Genomic DNA, 10419 nt, shown 5'->3' with positions numbered 1-10419 from the left:
GCAGAGAAGTTCCAGTCACAGACATACTCAATATCAGTCAAAAGCAAAGCATTAAAATGACAGAGGTGCTCTCTAATTGGTGCTTTTATAAGAAGAGGATGACTCAACAGAAACATAAATAGACATGCCCTTCGCAGAGGGAAGCATTGATTTGCAGAGGTGCCACAGATCAAGCTTTGAAAACAGAGATAATAATTTTGGGTGGCATGCTTTCATTGTCAACGCAATGACCAAGAGTTTTCATCATCTTCCATGCTACACATGCTATAGGCGGTTCCCAAATAGAAAAGTAAAGTTTTGACTCCCCCACCACCGATCAATCACACTCCACGACTAGCCGAATACTCGGGTGCCGTCCATACTAACATCAATCCAGGGGGAGTTTTGTTTGCAATTATATTTTCGATTTGAGCATGGAACTGGGCATTCCAATTACCGGCCCCTTTCTCGTGAATGATAGTGAACAAACACATATCGAGGGTAACACGCCTAGCATGGAAGATACTGATAGCCCCATGTCACCACATGAGCGGTTCGGGCACGCAAAACAGATTATTTCTTGAAGGTTTAGAGAGTGGCACATGCAAATTTACTTGGAATGGCAGGTAGATACCGCATATAGGTAGGTATGGTGGACTCATATGGAACAACTTTGGGTTTGTGGAAGTGGATGCAAAAGCAGTATTCCCGCTTGGTACAAGTGAAGGCTAGCAAAAGACTGGGAAGCGAGCAACTAGAGAGCGACAACAGTCATCAAAATGCATTGAGATTAACCAACATTGAGTGCAAGCATGAGTAGGACATAAATCACCAAGAACATGAATGTCATAGAGGCTATGTTGATTTTGTTTCAACTACATGCGTAAACATGCACCAAGTCAAGCCACTTGAATCATTCAAAGGAGTATACCATCCTATCATACTACATCATAGTCATCTCAAAATTCATGTTGGCATCCAAGACAAACCATTATAAGCTCCTAGCTAATTAAGCCTGGCATCAGAAACTATGATCTCTAAGTTGTCATTGCAAACATGTTTCTCTCACAACAAAGCTGAATCGGGAACGATGAGCTAGTCATATGTACAAAAACAAAATAGATCGAGTTCATACCAGCTTTTCCAGGCTCAGTCACTTCATCATATATCGTCATTATTGCCTTTCACTTGCACGACCGAATGATGTGAACAATAATAAGAGTTCTCCAGCATTGGACTAAGCTAGAATCTGCAGGCAAACACAAAGGAGAAGATAAACTAATATGGCTCTTTAACAGATAAACAGATATGCATGCGAGAGCCACTAAACATTGTAAGCATGGTCATCTACCTTGACCCAGAGAAAAAGAAAAATATTTACACGGGAAAGATCCCAAGAAGAAAAAGAAGAACGGAAAATATTTTTTGGTTTTCTCAACTAGACAAACACACGAGAGGAAAGCGACAAAAAGAAATAAACTAGCATGGATGATACAGTGGCAAAGTGTGAACACCGACTATCAAAGTGAAAGTGTAAGCAAGAATATAAAGTCGGTGAGAAACACGTACTCCCGCAAGCTTCGGCTTTTGGCCTAAGTTGGACTACTCCCAGGGTGGGAAATAACCAGCTCCGGGGTATTTCGGAGTGGACTGAGGGTGGCACTGTTGTGTGAGTTCCTCTGGCTCCCACTGATGAACTGGTGTCTGGTACTTGACTGGTAGCTCGGGCACGAGCACTTGTGGTTGGGCTATGCCCCAATATGCGTAGATATCCGAGGGCATCATAATGTACCTGCCTAGATGAAGATTGAACAAAGAAGGATCACGCAAGGTAATAGTCTCACGAGTACCCTGACTAAATACCAGGTTATAAATAATCCTTCTATTTATATCTCTATGAAGAAACACATGGCGAACCATGCTATCATAGTCTAGATATCTCTCAGGGAGAAGGATCTCTTCTTCCTCGTCTAGTCTAATAGGTATCTCAAAATGTCTAGCAAGACGAGTAGCATAGATACCTCCATAAACAACGCCTTTAGAACGGTTCGTGTTCAACCATTGAGCTACTATAACACCCAAGCTATAAGTTTTATCATTATAAAGGGCTTCGCGCAAGACCGCAAGATCTGGGGGGCTAAGGGCTCCAGCTTTCCCACGACCAATCAAACATTTTCCCACGAATAATGAGAAATACCGAAGCACGGGAAAATGTATGCTAGCAGCTCTAGCGCAAGACACTCCTCTCTCCTCTCCTACAACGATAGCATCTATGAAAGCCTCCAAGTCCCGTGGACGAGGTTCATGAATATCCCCAACATAAGGTAATTTGCAAACATTGCAAAAATCCTGAAGTGACATGCGCTGGGGGATATCATATAACTTGAACTCAACCATAGGAGGATTCTTCCTTGGATAGAAGTTAAAGCTTTGCACGAAAATATTAGTGAGGAGGAGGTATTGCGGACACTTATCTTCAACGAAGGCGGTAAGGCATGCGTTCTCCACCAAGTAGTAAAAGTCCTTATAAAGTCCGGCGGCGCGTAAGAACACATTGCTTGGCCACTCGCACGCTCGAACTTCTCCAACTCGGGTTTCTTCTTCTAATTCCCATCATCCTTGGGGGTCACGGCTTGAAGAGCCTCTTAAGAACCTCCTCATCTTTTCCCTTTTCTATCCCTGAAAATTTCTGAAATTTTTAGTGACTCTAAGGAAAAGTGAACAAGGCCCAATGAAACTCGTAGCAACTACTCTGACAAGTTCCTAGAGGCCATATCACGCATGAAAACTACTTGGGACCAGCAGAAATTAGCATGCAAAGCTCAAGCACAGGGTCACCAAGGCAACAAAAATACGCGATGTATAAGGCACTCGAGCAAATACTAATAGGACCAATGGAGGAGTCACTTACCAAGGAGCAATTTCCCCAAAACAGTTTGGTGAATAGTGCATTGTACAAGGGGATCGAAAATCCCAGCAAGAAGAGCAATAACACGTGTTTGAGCTGCGAAATGATTTTTTCTGGAGGTAGGAGAAGCAGATGGGAGCTAGAATAAGTGGAGGGGTGCACATGGGCCCCACAAGCCTCGTAGGCGCGGCAAGGGGGGTGCCAGCGCCTCCAGGGCTTGTGGCCCACTGGTGCAACACCCTGACTAGCTCTTCGTCTCGAAAAATTTCAAAAATTCTAGAAAAAATCAGACTTGATTTTCAGGACATTCGGAGAACTTCTATTTTCGGGGTACTTTTCTATGGGACACAAAAACAGAAAACAGGGAAAACTAAACTAAATCTATCATTTTTCTTCTAAGCAACCGAAAGCGAAAGCTTGGAACACAGGTTTGTGATTCTTCGATTCATCCATCTCATGGTCATCGAAAGAAATCCGCCAATGAGGTTGATCAAGTCTCCTTGATCAACTTTTTCGAATCGCAAAAGGAAATGGAGAATTTTCGAATAGTCACTAGGTTACCTCAATCGGGATGTGCATATCCCCAACAAGCAAATCATACTTCATCTTAACAGTAGGTAAAGGGCATTCAAAGCTCCCAATAAGAATAGATGAAGTTTTTTGATAGCATTGATGCAATGTACTAGATATTGTTTCTTCGGAAAGTGCACCGTATGCTCATTACCGTTGACATGGAAAGTGACATTGCCTTTGTTGCAATCAATAACAGCCCCTGCATTGTTTAAAAAGGGTCTTCCAAGGATGACCGCCATGGCATCATCCTCGGGAATATCCAGAATAACAAAGTCTGTTGAGATAGTGACGTTTGCAACGACAACAGGCACATCCTCGCAAATGCCAATAGGGAAAGCAGTTGATTTGTCGGCCATTTGCAGAGAGATTTCAGAGGGTGTCAACTTATCCAGTTCAAGCCTACGATAAAGAGAGAGAGGCATAACACTAACACCGGCTCTAAGGTCGCATAAAGCAGTTCTAACATAGTTTCCTTTAATGGAGCATGGTATAGTGGGCACTCTAGGATCACCTAGTTTCTTAGGAGTTCCACCCTTGAATGTATAATTAGCGAGCATGGTGGAAATCTCAACCTCAGGTATCCTCCTCTTATTATTCACAATATCCTTCATGTACTTAGCATACAGAGACATTTTGAGCATATTTGTCAAACGCATTTGCAGAAAGACAGGTCTAAGCATTTCAACAATCGCTCAAAATCCTCATCATCCTTTTCCTTGGATCGTTTGGGAGGAAAGGGCATGGGTTTTTGAACCCATGGTTCCCTTTCTTTACCATGCTTGCTAGCAGCGAAGTCGTTCTTATCGTATCTCTTATTCTTAGGCTGTGGGTTATCAAGATCAACAAGTTCAATCTCCACATCCTTATCATTTCTAGGTTGAGCATCATCACGAACACCACTATCGATATTATCGTTAGGCTCATGTTCATCACCAGATTGTGTTTCAGCATCAGAAACAGAGACATCATTTGGACTCTCGGGTGTAACAGCAATAGGGTTACTAGCGTGCATGTTAATATCATCTTTCTTCTTCTTCCTAGGATGACTAGGTGCATCAGTGCTAACTCCTTGAGAATCTTGTTCAGTTCTCTTAGGATGACCCTCAAGATACAAAGGTTCCTGGGTCATTCTACCGCCTCTAGTGACGACTCTAACAGAATTGTCGTTCAACTCATTAAGCAAGTAATTCTAAGCCTTAAGTACTTGTTCTACTTGAGTAGTAACCATAGAGGCACGTTTACTCAGAAGCTTAAGATCATTGATGTTTCTTTCCACACAAGCACTTAAATGACTAAGCATACGAGCATTCTATTCCAATTGTCTGCTAACATGATCGTTGAAACATAGTTGTTTGGCAACAAAGTTATCAAATTCATTCGGGCATAAGCTAGCAGGTTTATCAAAAGGAATATCACTCTCATTGAATCTACGAAGAGAATTTACCTCTACTACCTGTATCGGGTTATCAAGACCATGGGTCTCTTCGATAGGTGGTAGATTTTTGACATCTTGAGATTTAATGCCTTTCTCTTTCATAGATTTCTTAGCTTCTTGCATATCTTCAGGACTGAGGAATAGAATACCATTTTTCTTGGGAGTTGGCTTCGGAGGTGGTTCGGGAATAGTCCAAGCATTTTCATTGCACAAGATATTGTTCAATAGGATGTCAACTTGTTCTACAGTTCGTTCCCTAAAAACACAACTGGCACAACTATCTAGTTGGTCCTTAGAAGCATCGGTTAGTCCATTATAGAAGATATCAAGTATTTCATTCTTCTCAAGAGGGTGATCAGGCAAAGCATTCAATAGCTGGACGAGCCTCCCCCAAGCTTGTGGGAGACTCTCTTCTTCAACTTGCACAAAGTTGTATATTTCCTGCAAGGCAGCTTGCTTCATGTGGGCAGGGAAATATTTCTCACAGAACTAGTAGATCATATCCTGGGGGCTACGCACACAACCAGGAGCAAGAGAAGTGAACCAAGTCTTAGCATCATCCTTTAGTGAGAAAGGAAACAACTTAAGGATATAGTAGTGGCGAATCTTTTCCTCACTCGTGAATAGGGTGGCTATATCGTGCAGTTTGGTAAGATGGGTTACAACCGTTTCAGACTCATAACCGTGAAAAGGATCAGATTCGACCAGAGTGATTAACTCAGGGTCGACAGAGAATTCATAATCCTTATCTGTCACAAAGATAGGCGAAGTTGCAAACTTCCGGTCGTATTTCGTTCTAGCGTTCAAAGATTTTTCTTTCCACTTGCGTAGTAATTTCTCAACATCATAGCAATCCTTACAAGCAAGAAAGTCCTCAGCTATCTCTCCCTCCATAACATAACCCTCAGGCATAACATGCAATTCATATCTAGGAGAGCCAGTTCTAACAGGCAAAATAGCAGGTTCTACCTCAATAATCTTAGCAGTTTCAGAAGTATCATCACATCTAGCAGCAACTCTAGCAATTTGTGCATCAAGGAATGCACCTAGTGGCAAAGCAGTATCAAGCATAGCATCATCACAAGCATCATGGACAACAGAAGTAGCATCATTAAGCACAGGCGACACATCAAAATTTCTAGAAGGAGGTGGTGTCGCAAACTTACTCATAACTGAAGGTGAATCAAGTGCAGAGCTAGATGACAGTTCCTTACCTGTCCTCGTAGTTGTGGGCAAGACTTTAGTTCTTGGATCTTTCGGATTCCTCATAGTGATCAACAGATGTAAATCCCAAGTGACTCAGAGAATATAGCTATGCTTCCCCGGCAACGGCGCCAGAAAAAGCACGTTGACGGGAGACTATTCTTTACTTTGGCTTCCCCGGCAACTGCGCCAGAAAAAGGTCTTGATAACCCATAAGTATAGGGGATCGCAACAGTTTTCGAGGGTAGAGTATTCAACCCAAACTTGTTGATTCGACACAAGGGGAAGCCAAAGAATATTCTCAATTATTAGCAATTGAGTTGTCAATTCATCCACACCCGAAAGACTTAGTATCTGCAGAAAATTATCAGTAGCAGAGTAGTATGATAGCAACAGTAGCAAAAGTAACCAGTGGCAGCAAGGTGACAACAGTAGCAGCAAAGTAACAGTAGCAGCAATAACAACAGTAGAGGCAACGCAACGTAGCAAGGACCAGTAGAAAAAAATTGTAGGCATTGGATCGGAGATGGATGATTATGCCGGATGTTATTCAACATGCAACAGTTATAATACGGAGAGATATGTAACTAGCTCCAGTTCTTCAATCTAATGTAGGCATGTATTCCGTATGTAGTCATACGTGCTTAGGGAAAAAACTTGCATGACATCTATTCTCCATCCCTCCCATGGCAGCGGGGTCCTAATGGAAACTACGGGATATTAAGGTTCTCCTTTTAATTAAGAACCAGACCAACGCATTAACTCTTAGTGAATACATGAACTCCTCATACTATGGTCATGTCCGGGAGTGGTTCCGGCTATTGTCACTCCGGGGTTGCCTGGTCATAACACATAGTAGGTGACTACAACTTGCAAGATAGGATCAAGAACACCCATATATTGGCGACAACATAATAGGTTCAGATCTGAAATCATGGCACTCGGGCCCTAATGACAAGCATTAAGCATGGCAAAGTAGTAGCAACATCAATCTCGGAACATAGTGGATACTAGGGATCAATCCCCGTCAAAACTAACTCGATTACATGATAGATCTCATCCAACCCATCATCGTCCAGCAAGCCTACGATGAGATTACTCACGAACGGTGAATAACATCATGGAATTGGTGATGAAGGAAGGTTGGTGATGATCATGGCAACGATTTCCCCTCTCCGGAGCACAGAACGGACTCCAGATCTGCCCTCCAGAGGAAGAACAGGAGATGGTGGTGGCTCCATATCGTAAAACGCGATGAACTCTTCTCCTTGATTTTTTTCGGACGAAAGGTACTAAATAGAGCTGGGGTTGGAGGCGGTGGAGCAACGTGGGCCCCACAAGCCTGCCAGGTGCGGCCAAGGGGGGCCCGCGCCTGGTGGGCTTGTGGGCTCTCAGCTCCACCCCTCAGGTTGATTCTTGTGCTAGTATTTTTCATATATTCCACAAAAAATCCCCGCAAATTTCCAGTCATTCTGAGAACTTTTATTTCTGCGCAAAAACAACACCATGGCAATTCTGCTGAAAACAGCGTTAGTCCGGGTTAGTTCCATTCAAATCATGCAAATTAGAGTCCAAAACAAGGGCAAAAGAGTTTGGAAAAGTAGATGCGACGGAGACGTATGAAGCACAAACTTGAAGAAGTCTTGAAGGAGACACCGCTAAGAATTGGATTGAATGGGGTTATAACAAGAATGAATGGAGATATATGAGAACGAAAAGATCATGAGCCACATAACAGAAAACTTGAATGAGGCGCTGGAATAATTGAGAGACGAACGAATAGACAACAAGTGAGAAGAATTTGAGGATGAAAGCTAAAAGCTGAGAATGAAGAAATGTTTTGAAATGATGTCCTTCGGAGGATCAAGAATGAAATGAATCTGAAATGCACCGGATAGCAAGAAATGGATTTCTCATGACGGAAAGCTATTAAAGATGATAACGCAAAGCTAAAATGATGAATCTTCGAGAGAATGGACCAAGATTTGGGAAAACACCTCTTCAGTCTTCAAGGCTGAAATGATGAGGAGAACACCACCAAGAATTACTGAGACAACCCGAGATAATGATGAATGAAAGGTTGAGCCAAAGATGAGAATAAATTCGAATAGATCTTGGAGAATGAACATGACTGATCGAATCCATACTTACGTCATGACTGAAAAGAATTAGAAATCTCCGGGAAAAGATTAGAAGAGTCAGATAAAATCCTGGGAAATCACCTGTGGGTTATGGGCCCACTCAAAAGAAACCACCATTGACACAATTGATTTGAAGGAGAGATAGCACCGGTACAAATGAAAACTTGATGATGTTGAGCACCTCGAAATAATTAAGGAATTGATGTTGAGCACCTCGAAATAATTAAGGAATTGAAAACAAGAAACTTCTGAGATATCTTCAACACTCCGGCTAGAACAGAGGTGGGTGAAAAACGAGAGAGGCTTGAATAGAATTTCCAACATGGGAAAGAATTACAAGGATGAATAGGATATGATGAACATGGATAGCTTGAACTGAATTCACCAGAAAGGAGAACAAGAATGAAGAAATGATGAACTAGAACTCCTGAGAATCTTCACAACGAATCACCGGTAACAAAAGAAAGAAAAGATAGCGGAAGCAATAATGAAAGGAAGATACTTGGATGATAATTGAATCACTGAAGAAAAGTGTGGGAGGGAGGGAAAAAACAAAGACAACTTGGGACAGATGAGACAAACTCCGGAAAGAATTGAGATATTGATCTTGCAATCTTAAAAATGATAGAATTGACTTGAAGAGAAGCACACCGGATGAAAAAGAAATGTCATGATAACTCTGGTTGAGAAGAATTGAAAAAACAACTTGATTGAGCAAAAGAATTATCATTCCCATAAAAATATGAGAACACCTCTTGGAGGAAAAATTGAAATAACCATTTGACATCGAAGCAACTCGAATTACAATACTCAAACAAAAACAAGGATGAGGCTTACGTGACAAGCTAGAACAAATTCTTGACAGAGATTCCATCCGATATTTTTGTGGATAGGATCGCACGGGCTCGATCCTTACAGTAGCCATCATGTACAAGGCAGTGCACACGACATACGAAGCGTCCCCGAGTCGTAGCAAGCTACAAGGACTCTTTAACACACAACGAGAACCGCTGTAAGACGACCGTGAACAAATGAGTCCACTAGATGTCGAACCCCAACCTCACATCATGCATCGGTTGGAAGATTGCCCTATAGGTAACTACTTGAATTCCCACCTAAGAACTCCCGAAATTTTCTGGTCATGCAATCTGGTCCACGGATACAAGGAGTTATATATCACTCAACTCCTATACTATCCCGTCCAGTGTATCACATCCGTCAACACATAACCAGAATCTCGAAACTTCATCTATCTCAGGAACTCGTAATCACAGCGATACTAAGTATGTCAATACATCCCGAACTATCTGCACCAGTACTGGGGAAGTCGGACTCCTCTCGCCACTACTAGTATTGAAGCAATTTCGAACATCCTTCGTCCTGAGATACTATGAAATCTGAATGATAACGATGTGCTCAAGAATCCCTTGGAGCTCAACTCCTCGGAAGAAAGCAACTCAGACAGGAGGCACCAAGATAGAACTCCGTCACATCGACATCATATAGATTCCAAAAATATCCGCGTGATCCTAAAAAAAATTGAGTGAGAAGAGGAGTAAAATAAAAATTATTATGTCAAGATTCCTCACCAGAGCATAGAAGAGGAGAAAAAAGAATCCTCCTCTCCATTATAAAACTAGACTCAAAGCAGTTTTTCACTAGATTCGAGTCGGCCAAGTTCGATCAATCAAGGGGGCTCCTACGTCGGTACTACTCTGATACCAACTTGTAACGCCCAAGATGCTATCCTATCCTTATTTTGGCGCGAGGGCCTCGACAGGGATAGAAGCGCACCTCGTCGTTTTGCAAGAATGGATATCGTTACAAGTACATGTACTAAAGAGAAGAGTATATTGAATTGGCTTACACTCATCACAAGCTACATCCGAGTAACATCAGTACAATACATAAATATCACGAAGAAGAGCAGGGTCCGACTACGGATGAAAACAAACGAGAAAATAACGACGTCCATCCTTGCTATCCCAGGTTGCCGTCCTGGAACCCATCCTAGACCGATGAAGAAGAAGAAGAAGAAGAAACAACTCCAAATGAACAATCAACGTGATCGCGTCAAGTAAACTTTACCTGTACCTGCAACTGGTGTTGTAGTAATCTGTGAGCCACAGGGGGCTCAACAATCTCATTTCCAAAGGTATCAAGACTAGAAAAGCTTAATG

The sequence above is a fragment of the Hordeum vulgare genome, chromosome 2H (genome assembly GCF_904849725.1).
Source record: "Hordeum vulgare subsp. vulgare chromosome 2H, MorexV3_pseudomolecules_assembly, whole genome shotgun sequence".
Lineage (NCBI taxonomy): Eukaryota > Viridiplantae > Streptophyta > Magnoliopsida > Poales > Poaceae > Hordeum > Hordeum vulgare.
The sequence above is the reverse complement of the archived record's forward strand: the minus strand, read 5'-3'. Positions refer to the sequence as shown.